The sequence below is a fragment of the Furipterus horrens genome, unplaced genomic scaffold, assembly GCF_987537825.1.
Source record: "Furipterus horrens unplaced genomic scaffold, mFurHor1.1.pri manual_scaffold_3, whole genome shotgun sequence".
Classification (NCBI taxonomy): Eukaryota; Metazoa; Chordata; class Mammalia; order Chiroptera; family Furipteridae; genus Furipterus; species Furipterus horrens.
Genome location: NW_028327173.1, coordinates 142,534,303 through 142,556,575, shown reverse-complemented (window position 1 = coordinate 142,556,575; position 22,273 = coordinate 142,534,303). Strand labels below are relative to the sequence as shown.

Below are 22,273 nucleotides of genomic sequence, written 5' to 3'. Positions count from 1 at the left end.
TAATTTTCACATAACACCATGTAAAATAGCAAAGAGGTGAAAAGTGTAAGCATTTGTTGCATGTAATTTTCTTCCTTTTTGGGTTTGCAAATTCTCAACTTTGTTGCAATCCTTTCTCATTTTTTTCTTTCTTAATCTTGCTTTATATCTTTCAGAAATTTTTTCCTTGTGGTGGTAACACCCCTCTAACTTTGCAGCATGACTACTGATATAGCTTTAGATTTATATTTCTACTGTCACTTCAGTAGAATTCAGAGAGGGATGAGAAATAACGTTTTAGGGTCCCTCAGTTTCCTGAACCACAGCAACAAAAGGATCTTTTCCATATCATTTACCTTTTGTTTTCTATCTCAGAAAACTTCTGCAATTTGTTCTATTTACAATGCCAACTTTTAAAAGGTTGCTAAGTAAGCTAAAGTTAACTGCACAAAAACTAGGCAGAAATCACTTTACAAAAACAGGGAAAGCCCAAAATGCCACATTCTATAGAGAACCCACAATTCAGTTTGATTCAGAGCAGAAATAAAAGAAACTTTTTGATCATAGGGGAAGGAACAGCCATAGAATTGGAATCTGTACCCAAACTACACAGGCAGTGAGGACAATACTCTAATAATACAGTTGATTTGCTGCTGCACTTGTCTTCTGTTCGTCTAATATTAACAATGGTGAGCAGAGCAGGGCAACTAGTATTTGGAGCAATCCTTACAGTGTTACAGTGTCAGGCACAACATCTCATTTCTCTTCGCACCACTGGCTCTCTGCATACCTGGGCTTCCTTGTCTTCGGTAAAGTCGTTTTTGATGTTGAAGGTCTTATAAATCTCTTCAGGAATTTTCCCCTCGATCATATTAGCAACGGTCTTGCATGTCACATCAAGCAAACGTTTGACATCTAAACAGTTGGCAGTGAGAATAAGTCCAAAAAAGTGTTCCGTGATCAACTTTCAGGAATTTGTGGTCCATACTGTGAAATCATCTGTTTATTTTTCTTTGTTCTCATCATCCTGAGGAGGAGGAGGAGGGTCATCCTTGTGGCAGGTGCACCCCTGAGTGACCCTTTTTAATATTGCTTCATTAACATTTTGTAAGGGAACTGGGTCATCATCACCTTCATTACCCATTCCCAGATCTTCTAATATGGCCATGATAGTCACAGATTGTCTGACAATTTCAACATCAACTTCAAATATCTCTCGCTCAGAATTCTGCAATTTAATTGGAGGCTTGGTGCTCAGTCTCAAGGAGAGAGCAGGCCATGGGCTGATGAGAGCGGGGCAGCATCACCAGACACAACAGGTGGAGAACAAGACCCCCCTTCTCCACAGTGATCACCTTGTGTTTTGTTTTTTTGTTTGTTTGTTTGTTTTACCTTGCTCTTTTAAATGTGGCTTCTTTTTCAGCATATGTGTAAAAACTATGTTGCCATAAAAAGTGCTTTTCTCCATAAAATGACTTGTCCACCAGAGTGGCATAAAGATTGCTGACAGTCTCTCACATCCCAAAGAGGTTTTGCATGTTCAGAGTATTTTTCATTGGGCATCGGCTAGCACTGAACCATATAGTCAATCTATCAAGATTAGTGGATGTGCTGGCTCCTTTTTAATAACAAAGTTTTCAATTCACCTATAGTCTTTATCACATTAGTGATCCCAGGTATATAAAGTGACACCTTTAAATGAATAACTTGATTTATGGACAAAAACAATTAAGAAAAGCACTTCTATATATTATTTCACATATAAAAACAATCAAAGTGTGCTATGTAGATTTTTGGTAATTAACTGAAAATAAATATAAATTTATCTTATAGTACATTATTAAATGTTGAAAAATGATTTCTGGGTCGGTTTCAGCAGTGAAAACTTCTGGTGGTTCTTATTTGTTGTAATCTTAGTTTAGGATATAAAATAACAATATTTGTTATATTTTTGTTATTAGTTTCTAGGTTAATTAAATGGTAGTTAAAGAATGTACTCTGGGTGATTTCAGTGTCTTGCAATTTGTTAAGGCTTGCTTATGGCGCAGCACGATATCAGCTCAGTTAAATGATGCACGTGCACTTATAAAGAATATGTTGGTTGCAGTGTTGAATATATACTACAATTAAGGAATGTTTTTTTTTTTCTTAAGATTACCCTCCTTGTCATTAAAGGGACTGCATAAAGTCCAGTTTTAATTCATCCTGTTCATTTGCATAAACACAACAAGAGCAAATGGTCACACATGATCTTTAAGTCTGCTTTGCTGGAACTTACCCAAGGAACCTTTAGGGTGACCTTCAGTTTGCCCTTCAGGGCACAGAAGCTGAACCACATACCTCCATTCAGCCTTGCCTGTAAACACCTGTCTTTTCTAAGTCCTTCAGGTTCTCCATTGTGCCTTAAGGTCCCTTCTAGCCATCTTTAAGGAAAGCAACCTTCGTTCCTTCCCATGAACTGCACAACCAACCACAGTACCAGGCCTTTTTTCTCGTGGGCTTTTATTACCTTCAAAAGTCAATCCCAGTTACTCAAGGCTTTTTGGTAACAACCAGAGCAAAGGCATGCCTCCTTTAGGCATGACATTCCAGTCAAAGTCTTACTTAACAAAACCTCTATTAACAACTGGTCTTATTAGTTTTATGCAAAGAACCTTATGTCACTACTTACTTCTTAAGAATGCCAAATTCTGGAGGGATCAGGTAGGGAGAAAAATATACAGTGTGAAGGAAAATCCTTGTCCTTCTAATACTCACTAAAATTGCATTTTCATGCTTTACATTTTCTTTTGTTCGCTTTCCTACATGTCAGGGTTTTTTTGTTTTGGTTTCATTTTTTTTTCCACTAAAAATTTTTGTTTGTTTTTCTATTACTGTTGTCCCACTTTTTTCCCCTTTGCTCCCCTCCACCCTGCCCACCCCTCCTTCTCCCAGTCAGTCCCCACCCAGTTGTCCATGTCTGTGGGTCATTTATACATGTTCTTTGACTAAAACCTTCCCCTTCTTACCCCCCTTCTCACCCTCCCCCCTTGTCACTGTTAGTCTGCTCCTTGTTTACTTGCCTCTGGTTTAGTTTTTCTCATTTGTTTGTGTTCATTAGTTTCCTGTATTAGATGATATCATATGGTATTTGTCTTTCATTGCCTTGCTTATTTCACCAAGCGTAATTCTCTCTAGTTCCATCCATGTTGTCACAAATGGTAGGAGTTCCTTCTTTCTTTCTGCTACATAGTACTCCATTGCATAAAAGTAGCACAGTTTTTTGATCCACTCATCTACAGATGGGCACTTAGGTTGTTTCCAGCACTTGGCTATTGTAAATAGTGCTGCAATGAACATAGGGGTGCATAAGTTCTTTTGTTATTATTGATAGGTACTTATTCATTGTCATTTTTTCCCATTGTACTTGTGTTCTTCTCTCTCTCTCTGTTTCTTCATCTTCTTAAAGCAGACACTTTAGCATCTCTTGCAATGTTGGTTTGGTGGAGATGAATATTTTTAGCCTTCTTTTGTCTGGGAAACTCCTTATTTCCCCTTCCATTTTGAATGAGAGCCTTGCTGGGTAGAGTAGTCTTGGTTGTAGGCCATTGTTTTTCATTGCTTGAAATATTTTTGACCATTCCCTCCTGGCTTGTAGTGTTTCTGCTGAGAAATCTGACGACAGCCTTATTGAGCTCCTTTATATGATATTAGCTGTTTCTCTCTTGCTGCTTTTAGGATTCTCTCTGTGTCTTTCAAAGTAGCCATTTTTATTATGATATGTCTTGGAGTGGGCCTGTTTGGGTTCATCTTCATTGGGACCCTCTGTGCTTCCTGGACTTGCATGACTCTTTCTCTCATCAAGTTAGGGAAGTTTTTGTCATTACTTTTTCAAACATGTTTCCTACCCCTTGCTCCTCTTCTCCTCCTTTTGGTATTCCTTTGATATGGATATTATTACATTTTATGTTGTCCTGCAGCTCTCTTAAAGCCTCTTCATTCTTTTTCAGTCATTTTTCATTTTGTTACACTGTCTGGGAATTTTTTTCTACATTGACTTCAGCTCGCTGATCCTATCTTCTGCTCCCTTTAGCCTGCTTTTAATTCCTTCTACTATGTTCTTCAATTCAGAAATTGTATTTTTCATTTCCTCCTGGCTCTAATTGATAGCTTCTATGTCCTTTTTCATGCTGGTGTAATTCTCAGTAAGTTCCTTGTAGTTTCCCTGGAGTTCTTTGTAGTTTTTTTTTTTTTTTAATTCGCGGAGCTCATTGAGTTTCCCTATAGTCCATGTTTTGAATTCCACATCTGATAGTTTGTTTTCTTCTATTTCATTTAGCACTCTTTCTGGGGATTTATTCTTTCCTTTCGATGGGGGGTTGTTTCTCTGTCTCCCCATTTTTGTGACTCTTCTTGTTTGTTGCTGCTTAGGTTGATCTGCACTTCCTGGATCTGCCCCTGGTGGCGTCAGATCGTGTACCAGTCTGGGCCTAGACAGCCTGTTGGAGACTACCAGAGATCTACTGCCTTTGTTTCCTTTAGTTGTTAATCTGTTCAATCTGTGACAGCCATCAGGCTTAAGCACTGAGGATGATGCAGATTAATTCCTGCAGGTGAGGCTTTTGCTTTCCCTGATGCCACTTGGAGGGGACTGGTCTGCCTGCAGTATGGGGAATGAGTCAGCACTGGGACCCGGTTGGCTGCTCCCTCAGTTCTCTCCTCAAAGCCACCGCCCCAAATTCTCCCCAAGCACTTCTAGTCCTCCCTGCCCTCCCTCTGCTTGAACCCAGGGTAAGTGGGGGCCAAAATATTTTTGTATGTGATCAGTTTAAGAGTTCTTTGTCTCCAGCTGTTCCTTTCAGGCCAGCAAAAAACCCTGTGGCTTTTTGCTTTTCACAGCTGAATGCTATTTTACTTTCTGCTCTGTTGCTGTAGGCTGGGAAGTCCAGCTGGGGGTTTAGACCCTGCCCTTCTCAGGGGGAACCCCCAGTTGCTGAGCTGTTTCTCAGTCCCTTCAGCTGCCACCTGTGGGAGCCCAGCCAGCCCTTTCATGTCTCTGCACTTCCTGCCAGTCATGTTGTGATGAAGTGGCCTTCTCTGTCTCTCAGTGGTTATAAGACTTCTCTCCAGCTAGTGTTCAGTTGGTTATTCCAGATGATTTTTCCACAACTAAGTTGTAATTCCAGACTGGTCCTGGGAGAAGGTTAGTGTAGCTTCAACTTACTCCTCTGCCATCTTGGATCTCAAGGAACGTTTTATTTAAAATATTCTTTAGCTCTTCTTTATCTTTGCTGATATTTTTCTTTTCTTTCTTTACCAGTAATTCAGAGAGGCGCATATAGGGATTTATCCTTTAAGTTGTTTCAAATTTTGCTCTAGATATTTGAAGGTATGTGAAAGCAAAATTAAAATTGTTTTATTTTTCTGATGGATTTTCTTTTATCATACAACCACTTTAAAACAATAACTGCACCAGCTTTTCTTTATTTGTTTTTCCATGGTATATATATTTTCCATCCTTTTACTTACAACCTTTCTCTATCTTATTTTAAAAGATTATCAATTATAAATAGCATAGTTGTATTTTTAATCCAGTTTCAAAATATTGCTTTTTAATTGTAGTAATTACTTTTAATGCAATTACTCATGTATTTGTGATTCTACTTATCATCTATTTCCTGCTTACCTCGTGTTTCTTTTTTTCCTTCTTTACATTACTTAAGTTTAATTAGACTTCCTTCCTTAATCTTCCTTTATTGGTTTGTTAGTTGCACATTCTTTTACTACATTTCTAGTACATATCCTAAAGAATACACAATATAGCCTGGACTGGTTACAACCTAATATAATTTCAAATATTTAAAACTTTTGGGGCAGTTAATGCTAGGACCTTAGAATATTTAAAGTCCATATATCATCAATCTTTGTTATTGTTTTCATTTTAGTCCCACATATGTTTTATTTCCCAAAGAAACCTAATTCCTGTTTTGTAGAGTCAGTATTTATTTATATTTATCTACATTTTTACTCTTCCTGTTGAATTTGTGTTCTTCTATTACCCACAGAACTCATTTACTTTAGTGAGGATATGCTGGCAAAAATTTCACTTGCTTTTTATCTAATATTTTCATTTTACCTCCACTTTTGGAGGATAATTTGGGTGGGTATAAAATCTCAGGATTGATACAGGGAGATCTGATTAAGATCACTGCAGAGAAGTTGGAGGGGCTGTAGGACGAGTTTGCTGAGGCAATAGAAAGCAGTCTAGGACAGGATTGGCTGAGGAGCTGAGTGCCTCCAGAGCCAATGGAAATAAAAGGAGGGCTGGTTCTTTTGCTCATGAGCTTTTTTGGCTACTTGAGCTGGCTCTCTATCAGGTTCTGGCTCTGGCTCTGACTCAGACTCTCAGGCTTGCTCTCAAGCCCACTCTTAGACTCTTCTTCCTTGAGGATTCCTGGATGATGGTGCTGCCGCTGCCTGCATTTTCCAACGGATAGTATTTTGTATGGGAAGGAACTTCGGGCATGGCCTAGGATGGGGCTGGCCCGGCAGAGGGTAGCAGGTTTGTTCTTTAGGTGTTCTAGAGGGAACAGGCTCTGAGGCAGAAACCTGTCATTCTTCCAGAATTGGGTAGCTTTTGTGTATTATGTTGTTTTAGTTTATAAACCAACCCTATAGAAACTAATAGGGAAAAGCTAGGAGAACCCAGGTGTTAAGAGTTTAGCCTTAATTGATAGGCTTAAGTATTATAGGCTTGACTTGAATGGCTTCAGTGACTGCTTTTGAATAAAGACTCCTTTCCTTTGTCACCAAAACTTTGCCTCTGGAATTTTGCCTAGAGGATGGTGGCAGGCAGCAGGATCCCAATTGCTGTTCGGTAACAGGATGACAACTTTCTTTGAAACACATTAAAATATTATTCCATTATGTCAGTGATTTTCCAACGAATGTACCATAGCAGGCCCACTGGTGTGCCACAAGAATTTTTAAATCATGCAATACCTGGCTATTTAGTCAGGGACTCTGACCTCTTTTCTCTTAGATTGTCCATTAAAAATATGACATCAGCCAACACAACAATAGCCATTTGGTGTGAATGAATCAAAATTATACCTGCTTTTTTTGGTTATATTAGCAAAAATATATATTTTGGGTGTGCTGCTAATTTTAGTAATTAGTTTGTGTGAGCCATGAGATGAGAAATGTTGAAAATCACTGCATTATCTTTCATTATTTCCATTGAGAAGTCAAATACCCTTCTCATTTCTGTACCTGTGAAGGTAAGATACATTTTTTTCCCTTTAGCTATTTTTTCCCCTTTGTCTTTAGTTTTTGGTAGTTTTACTATGATGTCACTTTGTTGGGGGTTTTGCCTCAATGTCTTTCACTGTAAAAATTTTTTGCCTTTATTTTTTTCAATTGCTTCCTGTCCCTTTTTTTTTTTTTTTTTCCTTCTCCATCTTCTGGGATACCAAGTAAGTACAATTTTTTTTTTTTATCAGTCTCATATTATAGCTACAAAATTTTAAGTATTTTCATTCTTTTTATTCCTCAAATTTCAGCCCAAAAACTTTCTGGTATTTCTTCCAGATCACTTATCTCTTCAGCTTCCAGTATTCTATTTAACCAACCTACTGAGTTCTTGGTTTCAGTTATCATTTTTTCATCCTAAAATTTCTATTTGACTCTTTATATATTCTAGCTGTCTAGAACCTATAAAATTGTCATGTCATTTATTTTGAACATGTTAATTAAAGTTCTTTCTATCCAATCTGATAATTCCAATAAATGATCACAGAGAAAGATTAATCTTGTTTTGTTTCCTGTCCTATTTTATATTATGTCTTTATATTTTGTTATTAATGCCAGATATTATGTTTGCTAAACTGTAGTGACTCTGGGTAATGTTATCTTTCTCTATGGATCTTACTGACCAATAGAATGTTGGCAGATGACCTTATTCTTCTTTTGGGACTCACTTGCAGATTTGATAATGCTCAATCTACCTCTTGTTGTCTCCCCTTTTCAAGAATGTGGGTACCTGGATTCCTAATTAAAATCCTAGGGCTGGCAATCTCTCTCTCTCTCTCTCTCTCTCTCTCTCTCTCTCTCTCTCTCTCTCTCTCTCTCTCTCTCAAGCTTGAAGTTTCTGAGCTCTAGTTTTTGTCTCCATAGGGTGGTGAGACCGATGAAAACCTTGCTCAGTCCTTTACTAGCTCTCTGCTTAGCTTCTGATCCTCCTGTGTTATGTAATTCAGTAATTCAACAAATGATTTCTTTACCTTTAGTTCATTTATCTTTTAGAAATGTGTGCTTTATTGTTTGTGCTAAATTTTATAAATAATTGCATGCATCATAAAGCATACACTTTTAGAATATTGTAACTTTCCTTATCTCAGCATTAAAAGAAAAAAATGTCTGTATAGTCTGCTTTCCCTAAGAACCAAGTAAAGTTACTTTGCTGGGTTTTTTTTCCCCCTTCTTTTTTATTTTAACAAGGCCTCAGAGTTTGTATCATTAGAGTAGTTATTCATTAGAATAGTCATAAGATTATGAAATTTAACACTGGAAGAAGCCTACGACACCGTCTTCTGTAGGCTACCCTCCCACACTGTGCAGAAATGCTTCCTGAAGCGTCCTTGGCATATGCGCATCCGGTCTCAATTTGGATAACTTTAGCAAAGGAGCTCATCATTTCCTAAAACAATCCATTCTGTTGGACAACTCTATTTTTAAAATCCTTATGTTGAGCTAAAATATGCCTCTTTGTAACTTATCCTCATTTACTCATTGTTTCAAGTTTTCCTTCTGGAATAAGTCAAAACAAGAGAACATTTCAGATAGCTGTACTTAAACCAGATCTAAATGCTATTCCTGACTTTTTAATTTTTTTGCTTTCTTGTCCCAAAGCATTGAACATAAACTGCTAAACTTAGATAATAATCATGAAGAAGGCCATCTATTTGGTAATGATTTTTAAAAACTATCTCTACATTATACAAGTTCCTCTGATATTTTGAAGACAAAATTCTTTTGTAATTATCTTGAATTATATTTTTATATTGAAAAAGAGAAAAAAAGCTCTCTTTTCAAAGGTGACACTACATAACAAATAGGAATGTAAAGAAAACCTTAAAGGAGGCAACTTTCACACAACTAATTTTCGTTAGGAGTAATATTACATAATAATCATACTAAAGTACCTCCTCTTTTTTTAATCTAATTTATGCATTCCCACGATCAGTCAGACTACCTGTGCTAGCTCAAGGATATGTTGAGCAAAATACTTCTTCACTTTAGTATGAAATACTCTTCTTCTTAATGACTTTACATCTTCCTGGTCTTTGCTCTATTTTTTAATCTATACATGATTTTCTTTCCTGAGTATTATGTCCAAAAAAGGTAACTGCCAAGTCATGATTTGGACCCATGGATTGGATATTTCTGACTCTACCTATTGGGATGAAATGAATCTCACATGAGCCAGTAGCTCAGCTCTCACACCAAACACCAGCCTGTTACACTGCCAGAAGGCTGGCTGCAATCAAACTTCAGTTTTGAGAGTTAATAGTTTCCTCACGCTCCTCCCTCTGTCAAGTATATTTAGTTGAGCTTGTGCATATGATTCCAGTTCATAAAAAGTTTACAAGTGCAGCTGGAATGCTTAGCATTTGATTGTTACATAAATAAGTATTTGAGAACATATGTAAACTTGACAGTGTTAGTACCAGATGTTCCAGTAACACAGTAATATACTTTGAATGTCCATTCTCACTTTCAACTTGTTTATTTTGGCAGAATCTCTTTATCTGCTAAGTTTCAGATAAGCACATATTAACTCTATCCATAGTGTTGATCCTCTTATTGTTACATTCAAGTTACATTTATTGCATTTAGTGTACAGAAATACAAATAACATAAACATTAATATACAAAGTCAATTTTTACACATCTCCATAAAATGCAAATATTTCAGCTCCTAAATGTTTATTATCTTCTCTGGACATATGTATGTACTCTCCTCTCTAGAGGAATTGCCTTTCCAATTATGAATCCAAATATATTCTTTCCCTTTCAGACCACCAGGCCCTTATGTAAAAAGGCTTCTGTCTACTACACAAATTCTCCTACCTGCCTCAGGTCTTCCCACCCCACACCCCACTGTAGCTGATTGTACCCTGAGATGGCAGATGCTATTGGCATTCTAAAGCACAGTTTTTGTTTCTTTGTGGTTTTGTTTTATAGTTGTTTAACTGACAAAAATTACAGGAATAAGACTAGTACATAGAACACTCACGTATCTTCTACTGAGATTTACCTGTGGTTGACATTTTGCCCCATTTACTTTATCAGATGGGAGTGTGCTTTCTTGCCATCTCTCTCTTTGAATATGTGTACATGTGTATAGATATATAAAACATGTAAAAAATTATGTTTATGCTTATGTGTGTGTGTATATACATGCACATACACATTTCTCCTGAACCTTTTTAGAGTTAGTTGCAGGCCTTTTACACATAAACTTTAATGTGTACTTTTTTCTAAAAATAAGAATATTATCTTACATACACATACGTTTGAAATTGATATGTATTTCTAATCTTTTCTCTGTGTTCCAGTTGTGTTAGTTGACCCAATGATATCATTCACAGGACATCCAGGTCTTACTTTCAGAGTCAGGTTGGACATGTTTGATGTGTTCCCTACAGGGGGCTGTGTTGTGGTCATTACAGGGTCCCAGGAACCATCGTGGTCTGGCAGGTTGTTGAGGGAGGTAAAGAAGAAAAGTCCACACATGGTCAAGAATGAAAGCAAAAGGTCGAAGCCAGAAACCCAGTTCTAAGCCTCATAATGAGAGGTCATGTAAGGCCCCAAAAGGGCAATCAATCGTGAACTTGATTGGGAAACATGGTACAATATGTGTTAATGCAAGAGGTTTAGAATTGATGCCCTAAGGTTGATGGAGTTCTCTCTTTAAAAGAAAACATTTTGCCCTGGCTAGTGTGGTTTAGTGGATTGAGCACCGGCCTGCAAACTAAAGGGTCACCAGTTTGATTCCCAGTCAGGGCATATGCCTGGGTTGCGGACCAGGTCCCCAGTTGGGGGTGCACGAGAGGCAACCACACATTGATGTTTCTCTCTGGCTCTTTCTCCCTCCCTTCCCTTCTCAATAAAAATAAATAAAATCTTTAAAATAAAATAAAACATCTTTGTAGCAAGGAAAGAGATTGACAGCCTGAAAGAGCCTGACTGTGCCTTACTTGGGCTTTGATTGATAGAAGACTCAGGGTCCGGCTTCTGTGAGATGAGAATTCCCATCAGTGATCCTCTAGAGCAGAACCTGAACTGGCCTTCAAATACAGGGGGGTCTCCGATCTTGCCTCTGTTCTTGAGGGAAGGGCTAGAGCAGCATCCCACTGAGAGGAAGCATAGTAAGGAACAGTAGGAAAAAAGGGGTAAAAGGCAAGCAGCTAAATGATGTCTATTTTTCAGTGGACCTATGAATCAATCATGCTTCAAGTTTCCAGAATAGATACATGGCAGTTTTGGAGGGAAGAGAGTCAGCTGAGTTCACTGCTTGAATTGTTTCCCTTGGTGGGAAATGTGTTTTATTTATATGTGATATTGTAAGAAATCATTTTACAAACATGCTCTGTTATAAGCTTCAAGCTCACCTCCAAAGAGACAGGAAAACAAGAAAAATGTGCATGAAGTTAAGTAAGAGTAGATCAAATTAGCATTCTTATAGAATGAGCTGTAGATTTACTGGAGACTTACTAAAGGGAAAAATACCAGAGCACCAGACTAGCACATCAATCATTTGAAGTCGTCTGACAGTCTTGAAGAGGATATCCTGGCTGCAGAAAGCACATAGCTGTCTTAAGGCTAGGGGCCCAGGTCAGAAAATAGTAAGAACAAAAGATGAGCAATTTTGAGAGGAACCAGCTGGCTTAAGGTGATCCAAAGTGCACAGATGTGAAAGGCTTACTGTTCCAGCAATGCCATTACCTAGCATAACAGAATAACCATTAAAAAATATTAGAAAACTTCATTTATCACGTTGACCCTTGAGGTCAGACTATATGTGTGTTTCTTTTCCATCATACTAATTTTCTATTTCTATTTTAATGTTATTTTGTGTCTTGTGATCAATTGCTGTAAGAGAGAATAGAACTTTTTATAAAAACTGAAAAATAAAATGTCACTGATCTTTCTTAGGAATATGTATAGAATTCTGGTGATGTGTTATCTTTAGTAGGTTTTTTAAAAATGATCTAAGCACAATAACCAAGAATCTATAATTTCCCCTATACCTGCATCAAAATTCCTAAACTATAACACAGGTGATTTTGTGGCAAGTAGAAAGATGGTAGATCTAGTCAATTATGAAAATTCTGGTGTGTTCATTGAATGTAAAAAGAAGTAATCTAAAAATTAAAACCTAAGTGACTTGAATCGTGGGAGTAATCAGGACCTGAAAACAAAAGGGGTTTGGAAAAATGTTATTGTTGCCGAGTATGTTTCAGTTGAAGTCATGAAAAATATTTCTATATTTCTTCAGGATCATTGATTCCTATTCATTGATATTGGATACTTTGTGAGTTTAAGGAATGTTACTGATAATTATTTGGAGATATTATATACCCTAGAAAGAGTCGCTTGTGTACCCTTTAAAGATATTTAAAATGAAGTACCCACCATGTATATTAGAATCAAACACATACTCCCTGACTCAGAGGTATCCCAGTTTATTTATTCAACAGGTATTATCAAGTATTTAATAAAAACCTTTTTATGTATCTCTGCAGCATTTCTGGGTACATGATCTTGCCATGTGAAAATTCCTTAATGCATGTCCCATGCATGCAAGGAAACGTCCCCATTTTAAGATGTGAAAACATGAGAAGTGCTTCTCCATGATTAGTAGCCTCTATTTTCAATTCTAGGGCATAATAACTACATAAATAAGCAGAATTTCACATTTTATTCTCAAACTCTGTAAGTACATCACGTTCATTTGTTATTTGTATTCAGAGAGTGTGAGAGTGAGACTATCTAATTTAGCTGCAGCTTGCTCCCTTTAAAAAACAAAACAAAACAAAAAAAAAAAAACATCAAAATAGCTTTATGGAGATGAGCCTTGAAGAATGGCTTTAACATACTTTTTTTTTCTTTCTTCTTGAGTTAGTGTCACTTCAAAAATAAAAATAAAAATAGACACTCTTATTGGAACTTTAGGAGTAATGCTGGGTATAAACAGGCTTAGAATATACTTAACTGTAGTGATCCTTCCTGACACACATAGAGATGAATTGATAACCGGATTTGGCATTTCAAATATTTTTACCCAAGGCAAGAGCTTTAAGGTGTTTTCTTGGTATTAGAGAATTTAGAGTTGAAACAGATGCCATTTATTATTTTCTCTTTCTGTCAGCTTAGGACTTCTCTTTGCAATTGTGTTTATAAAACTGGGCCTTTCTGTTCTTAAATGTTTTATCTGTTGAAGAATGTTCCGTCAGAGGATGTGCTAAAATCTTAAATTGTGGGTACCCAAGATTTTGATTGAGTAGTAAATAGTCTGATAAAATCAAATAAAATAATTTATTAGAAGAGGACCTTAGACTTGGAATCAGAAGTAATGAGTTCTAGTCAGGAATCTGCAACATAATTTGTGTATGATCTTGAGCAAATCACTTAGCATCTCTCAATTCTCTTATTTCCAAGTTTGAAACGTGAGAGGTTTTGGTTAGCCTGTTAAGATTCCTCCAATGTGAAATCCATTTCATAAGTTAGGGATCAAATAGGTCATTTAATCTTGTTAACCACATCAACTAATCAGTTCTGCCAGAATATTTAAACCATTTGTAATAAGACTGAATAACCATAAAAACAACATGGTTATAGCTTAAGAATGTCAATATTTATACTACTTTGTCAAGTAATAACAATTTAAAATATCTTCCTCTCAAATATGGTAGTAGTTTACAATTTTGCTCTAATATTATCTTCCAAGATAAAATCACAGTTTATCTATTGCCAGGTCATAGACTATAAATGAAAAAAAAATTTTAAAGATTAACTTTCACAGTCCTCCTATCTCATGGGACTCAAGGAAGAAAATCATACTTTCTCATGGAAAAAGGAAAAGACAACTGTATTTTCATTCCTCCAAAAAGGAGAATATCCAAATGAAGAGTAGGTAGTCACTAACCTCCTTTTTTTTCTTAAACTTGAAAACTCAGCAATTTGAATAATTATCTCTTCACCAAAACTGATAGAATGCTTTACTATATCAATAGGTTATTTATGATTGAAAAGATATAATGAAAAAATGTGGGATGTCAAGTCAGGAGATCTAGCTTCAAGAATCTGTTCTATTGCCAATTATATAAATATGATTAAGGTAATTTCTTTAACATCTCTGAGTCTCAGTTTCTTTATTTTTAACAAGGTGGTAACAATAATGCCTGTTTTTGGAGCTGTTGCCTGGATGAAATGAAAAAATGAATCTGATTTTAAAAGGCTAGTGTTCATTATTATTAACATTAATGCTTAAAAATATTTTTAAATATTTTATATTTAATAAATTATATTATTTCTACCTGATAACATACAGATAACATCATACATTTACATAAAGTACTATTAAACTCAAATACTAAGGATGGAAGGAAGAAAGGGGAATGGAACCAACATTTCTTGAGCACTCTGCCACAACATCAGGAGAAGACAGACATTAGCTTATTTTCTAATTCCTACATGACATACTTCCTAACTCCTAGATAAGAGATAGGGCCTTGCCATATTATTGCCTCTATACAAAAAAAGAATTTAGTATCTTTCTGGGTGCTATAAATTGTGCAACAAAGAATAGTTGCTCAAATATGGAGAAATTCTAGGTTTACATCTACCACCTTACTCCCATACCATTTCTCTACATTTCATTTTCTTAATATATAAACCAATCAAAAGTATATAACTCACAAGTCTGACAGATGTGGCTCCTCACCAAGCTGTGAACTGATTTGCGTATCAGAAGACTGCTCTTCCAGTTTGAATACAGGTAGATTTTTAGCTGAAATGCCATAATAGAAAGAAACAGAAAAAAGAAAAACCTTCATTAAGAATGTGGGATAATTACTTTTCAAAATCATTGCAGCCCCAATTCAAGAAGGGGACACAAGGTTTAATGGTGGGTGTGCTATTTTCAGATTAATTAGGACATTTAACTTCATTTTTTATACCACAGAATTAATCCCATAAAAATTAGTGATCTCGAAGGAGTCAGTTGTCAAATCTGACAGGATATCTTTGCCATAATCTATTAAAATGCTGCTTTTATCTTGTCTTGCCTTTGTCATATTTTATGGATTTTTTCATAAACACTGCCTATACTTCATAAATGTCTCAATTTTCTAGTCTATTAACATTACTTCAAAAGCAATTGATAAAAGAGTAGGGCATGCATGAAATAATACACCAATAATGTGAAGTGCTGGAGGCAAGAACAGTGGGTAGGATCTGCACAGCTTGTGAGCTCAAACAATGAAAGGATGTTTTATCTACTACAATAAAGAAACAAATGATCATTTTTGATAGCAGAAAAAAGATTGCTAGTAATTGGGCAGATGAAAAATGGGTTGCACAGAAAATACAGCATATTTTGAAAATGAAACAGAAATGAGAAAATAAACATCCCCAAGTATATATTTGCATCATGGGAACCTTTTCCCTTTGGTTACTAAGGGTTTGATATTGAGCTTGATTTAGCTTAGATGTGATAGGCTTATTCTTCTATATGCAAACATATTTCCTTTGTATACATTTATTTAATAAACCTATTAATATATGTATTATATGTATTTGCTGCACTAGATATTGGAATTTATTTTTGAATCTATAATTTTTTAAAATTAATTTTTCTTTTAGCATATAGATAATATAAGTCTGTAGCATCCTTTTATACTTTTACACCACTGATATATGACCTAGGTTAATATAATGAAATGAGAATCTTATCTGAATTTGTACCACAAATTTAATTCACAGGTATGTAAACAAACTAACTTTAAAAACTTACCATGTGTTTAAATCAAACAAATTAAAAACAAGAGAAAAAACTAAGTAGGTGCAGAATTCTTGCTTTTCCCTTCATTTTATTCTTTATATTTTACCATCTGATTTAGCCAAATGGAACCAGATACGGTCCTGAACTTTCATTCTCAAGATACCTTGAGGCTCCCAAATGTATGGACAGTCCCATTGTTTACCTGTAATTATCAGTAACTCCTTTCACTCTCCAAAACTGATGGGCTTGTATGACAAAGTATATGATCACCTATTAAACTGTGGCCAAATGAATATTGGAAGATTGTATTAGTGATATATTTAATTTTCAATTTCTTTAAACCTATGTAGTACTATCTAAAAGAATTAGTGTGATTTCATTTTAAATTTAGAGAAGTCCTTAGTTACTGATTTATATTCTTCCTTTTTAACTTGGAAACAAGACTATTATGTTGTTACTCAGGTCAAGAAATTATCTTGAATAACTCCACTGTGATTGTTTAATTCTAACACCTGGAGGGTGGGGTGAAAGACAATTAGCAACTCTTTATTAACTTGACCTCATTTTCATCCATCTCCAAACTCATTTCTCCTTCAATCTGCCACATCACAAAAAAAAAATCATAAATATATACCTAGTCACTCAACCCCAAAACCTAGGGACTTGCCACGTTCCCTCTTTCGATCACTATATGCATCAACAAATTCTGCTGCATCTACTCCTAGAAACCAGTCAGAATCTGCCTGCTACTTTTCATCCCAACCCTTGCAATCCATGCCCAAGCTACCTTCATCCTTCTCCAGGGTTTTACAATAGCCATGTTATCTATCTCCCCGCTTCTCCTCTCGCCTCCTCCTCTTTTCATTCTATACCTCCTTCCTAGGTAACCTCATACATATATATGACCTCAGCCACCACCTAGGTATCTACCAATGGCTATATCCTTAGTCTAGATCATTCCTCAGAGCTCCAGACTTTTATATCTAACTGCCAGTTATCATCTCTTCATAAACGTCAAGAGAAATCAAACTTAGCATGCTCAAACCACAATTCAGGATTTGTCCCTTAAACCTTGGCCTCCTCCAATATTCCTAAGTCAGTGACACATAAATACAAGAACTTGGTGACATCCTTCAAATCTCCCATTCCCTTACCCTCATTTTCACACCCAGGTGTGATAGGACATCAAGTGATCTTCCTAAATATCTCTGGAATCCATTCATGTATCCGCATCTCTGCCCCTGCAGTACAAGCTCCAATTGTCACTCATCCATACTGTTTTAGAAACTTCCTCACTGGTCTTGGTATCGACTCTGGCTAGATATTTGGCTTAACCATCAAATGCATGGTAGTCTCATAAAATGAGATGGGGAAGAGTAGGGAAGGAGGAGGCTTGATAGGGGTTGGGTGTGGATGGGAGAAACCAAGGGTTTTTGTTTGTTTGTTTGTTTGTTTTTTGGCTGGAACAGGTTAAATTTACTGTGTATGGTCAACATCCAAGTGGCTATATCAAGCAAGAAGGTGATTATATGAGACGAACTCCAGATATAAAATTGAAAGCACATAGCACATAGATGGGGATTACAATCTAGGAACTAATCAAGTCACCTGTAGAGAAAAGGTAGAGCAGTGGCGAGGCATCAAGTCCCACAACACTCTTAATAGGTTCAGTTAATCTTTGGTGAATCTCTATCTGTTAGAGATAAAAACAAAACCAAGAAAGTGTGGTGTCTTGGAAGTGAAGAAAGTACTTAAAGGGGGAAAAAATAAAAGAAGGGAAATATAGAAGAATTTGCTAGTGGGAGAAATGTTGCTCTGAATAGAATAGGATGAGGGCAGGGAGCTGACATCTGCATTTGGCAAAACAGAGGTTGTTGAGAACTTACACAAGACCGGACTCAACAGACTGGTAAAGATAGAAGTCTGTTAGCTGTTGGTATACGTGGGGAAAGAGAGAGTGGGTACAAACCACACTTTCAAGGAACTTTGCTATATAGGGAAACAAAAATGGGGCAGTTGCAAATTGGAGTCAAGAGATTATTGTTTTTATGGCAGAAGTTCCTTAAAGCATATTTTTATGTTAGTGAATATGACCCAATAAAGGATAATACTGAACATACAGGACAGCAAAATAGTAATTTCAGAGTCCATGTTTCTGTGTTGGAAAGAAGAATGGGGACTTTTTTTAAGTACATTTTATTGATGATGCTATTACAGTTATCCCAATTTTTTCCCCTTTGCTCCCCTCCACCCAGTACCCCTCTTCCCTCCAGCAGTACCCCCCCTTAGTTCATGTCCCATGGATCGGGCATGTAAGTTATTTGGCTTTACCATTTCCTATGTTATTCTTAACTTCCCCCTGTCTATTTTGTACCAACCGATTATGCTTCTTAGTCCCTGCACCATTGATGGGGACTTTTAATGGAGTGGTTAACCTTAAATGGAGCAGGGGTGTTTCATTATCATCTAAGGGAGGGTGCAGCTCATCTGTGTACAGATGTGGTACTAGGTAAATGAAATAAGAAATCGGGTCATCAGCTTAGAGAAGATGAGGTATAAAATGGCTGTCAGGAAAACGAGAAAATTAAAATACTAGGCTAATGCAGTAGGTTTGGGCAGCACTGAAAGCCTGCTTGAACTCTGTGATTATAAATTTAATGTAGGATCTGTCTTCACAGTTATGCATTTTTTTCTCTAGCAACATTCAGTATCCTGTAAGGTTGCACAAAGTTGTTGGAGAGGCAGGTGGAGCTTTTGAGATTTTGACAAGAAAATAAAGCAGAATAGCAGGGGCAAAAAAAGTTAAAGCTATGGTTGAAGTGATAGACCTGGAAGCTGAGCCAAGTCAGGAGGGGTGTGAGCCTCCGCAGGCTCTGCAGAGCAAGCTGGGGGCGGGGGCGGTGGGAGGAGAGGAAAAGGTGGTGGGGTTAACGATTTGAAGTCAGACTGGGGTTTAAGTTTTAAAGAGAAAAGACTAGAACAGGTAGGCTCTAAAATGAGAAGCTGGTATTTAGCAAATGGCATGTCTAAAATCCAGCTTTTATCAGTAATGTGGTTATTGATGATGACAAAGTTGGTGTGTTTCTCACACTGTTTGGACTGCACAGTAAATAATATTTTCAGAACAACTTAGTATGCCCATGCATATCTGATACGTACCTGAAATAATTTTTCATGAAACAATGTTTACCTTAATGCAATAAACTGGTATTTAAAAATTTATTCTGAAAAAAACTTGGTTGTAACTCATTAAATCAAATCAAAACTCATTGATTTTTATGATTACTAAAGAACCAGAACTTAGAGTTTGAAAGCATAGCTGTAATGACTATGGGAATGAATAACTGAGGTAGGATGTGGGGGGCAGTTGTTAGAGATTAGAATTCAGACACCTGAGAGTCCACAGGGTCAGATGGATTGTCCATCTCGATGTGGAAGCCACCAAGGAGGACAGACGTAATGGCATAGTGGGAGACAGTGAAATAGGTGCTAATTTAGTCCAGGAATGAGTGCAGTGCCGGGATGACAGGTAACGACAATATGAGGTAGGGCAAATGTTGGTACATTCTGGTGGTGAGTTGTGCTTCTAACAGGCCATTGATTTTAAGGAACTAGAGAGGACATACCAGCTCCAGGTCCTAGAATGTGGGTGGGAAAGGCAAAAAGAGCTTTCGTTTTGAAGGCCTCAGGGGAAAATGGGGACTTATGCCATATAACCCGGTTTCACTGTGAGCAAAAAAATGAACAGAGGTTGAGAGAAGGGATTGTGGATATGGGGAATTTTGCGGCTGTGGGACTGTTCTAAGTTTGGGCATTTTATGGGCCCAGGGAAAGGCAGCGGGAGGTCAGAAATGGGTGAGAGATGGAGTCACACAGAAATAAGTTTGGAGGTTTGGGCTAAGATTAATGTGGATCCGATTAATCCTGCGGGTAACTCAGGGGAAGGCGGCTGGTCAGTCCATATGAACCTTCTTCACAGGCCTGCTTTCCTCGCCAGTCTGTAGGTGAGATGGTGGTGTTTCAGGAGACCAAGAGTGATCTACTGGGAACCAGGGAATTCCAGGGGCTTCTCTTCAATCCTGAGGTAGCTGATGTATCAACAGAAAGGGGGTCTGGGGCTGTGAGGAACGGGACTTTCACTCACCTCTTCAAACTCAGCCATGCTCCTTCCTGCAACACGACCTTTACACACACCTCACCCTGTCCTAGAAACTAGCCAACTGTTTGTCTTCTCTCAGAACTCTACACAAGCCTCACACCCTCGGGAAAACCTTTGCTGACTCCCTGGTCTCCCTGACTCCTAGAGCCCCTTGCACTTCACCTTTAGGTCTCTTTACCCATATATCACAGTTGCAGTTTTAAACTTATCTGCAGGATTGTTTTTATCAAATGGGACTCCTTTACTAGACTAAGCTCCATATGAAAGGGTTGGCTATACATGCATGTGTTTGCTCTTGTATCTCAAGCACAGTGTAGGGCATATAGTAAGTGCTCAGCAATAATTACATGAATGAATTAATGAAATCAGAGCTAGCAGATGCTGATGACCCCCCCCCCCCCCCCCCCGGCCAAAAGGGAGACAGTGACGTGGTGCAAAGGGATCCAAAGAGAACCAGCAGGGGATACTGTTGAATTGGCAAGGAGGACATCTTGCTACAGTTAGTGAGGCTTCTTTTGAAGGCTACAGCTCAGTCTTCATGGGCATGACCTAACCGTCCTTGAGAGCACAGTGCTGTGAAACTAGCATCCAAAAGCAAAGACCTATTTAAAGTTTATATTAAGTGCTGCAATAATCACCAGAGAGGTGTAAGATCAAAATTGGGGGGGTGAGGGGCAATGGTCATCTGGAGGCAATTTCAAGGTTAGGTTCTACGAGAACCCAGTCCTGACTAAGGAAGTAACAACTGTCCCAGCTCTGTGTCTGAGGGAGCAGGGTGGGTGCAGGAGAGAAGAGATGCTTTGGGGGGTGCAGTAGGATGAGGTGGGGAGGACAAAAGGAGAAGATGATATAAAGCAGCATTGTCAATTTTTAAGTGGGGAAGCAATTGGCCATATTTTAAGTAAGGTCAGGAAATGGGGCACTTTGGGGAGTGTGGTCATGCCAAAAACAGTTATGTGAGAAAGACAGAATTAGTCACATTGGAAGCAAATGACTTAACTGGCTGGAATATTGGGTTCTCTCCAAATTGAACAGGATCTGGAGTCTAGAAGTTGGAATACTAACGGTTCTGTGAGAACTGTGCTCTTCCCTTATGCAACCAAAGGCACCCCAGATAAATACCGTAAGAGAGTAATACAGAGTTACAATAGGTTACCCTGCACAAAAGTCATAACAAACTTGAAGAATCACCTCTAGGGGAGATTTTATTCTGTTTCCATTTTAATTTTGTAGAGGGCAGGAACACCATTACATTCCTTTCCTGCTCACCCCCTCTGTTGCATTTACAGTGTGTACTCTTCATTTGTCTTGTTAAGACCTGCTTGTGAGAACTGGTATTTTTTCCTTACTAGATCATCATTCAGTGGCAGAATAGGACACCTCTGAGCGATCACCAGGTTTCATCTTTCTGGCACCAAGATAATCAGTGACTCACCTCTTGCCACTGCATTAACTCCTTCGGGCCAAGAGGCCACTGGCCAGCCTTTGAGAGGAAGTAATGTACTAAATGGGGCCTTTGTGGCCAGAAAGGCTTAACACACAGGAAGGAGAGAAAACGTAGATTCCATTTCTCCTCTTCAGAGTGTTGGAAACAATTAGGATTAATTATGTGTTTTTGTGTGGAAGTGATGATGTGAATTTCAATAGCATGTAGGAAAAGTCTATTTTTTAAGGGAAATAGTTCTGGTTTAAGTCCATTATAGCTACACAATGTCATTATGAGATATGAGAAGGAGATAACTAAATTATTCATATTATAATTTTATTTGTATTTTATTATTTTTTCTTCCTGTAAAATGTCCCTATTCGTTATTAAAACTAGCATGTTTTGTAAAGAGATTTATGTTAATTACATTGAAAGATGCCTTAGTCAGAATAGCAAATTCTAGAGTGAATTTCAATTTTTTTTAATGTGTGATCTCTGTGGTGTAGAATATTTCTTGCTAATGGTTTATGCCATCTATATATCTAGTGATCTTTGAACCTTGTGTTCATTATTATGATTATAGCTGTACGCAAATGACAACATATTATTAAAATATGAGGCATTGATTGAGGATCCAGATATAATTATGCTTGTAAAAGAA

At 37.3% G+C, this 22,273-nt stretch overlaps 1 pseudogene; it reads right to left on the bottom strand.

Annotated features, from left to right (window-relative positions):
* Window positions 1-735: 735 nt before the first annotated feature.
* The window catches only part of LOC150016236 (S-phase kinase-associated protein 1 pseudogene), a 61,178-nt pseudogene continuing 39,640 nt past the window's right edge, over window positions 736-22,273 (bottom strand).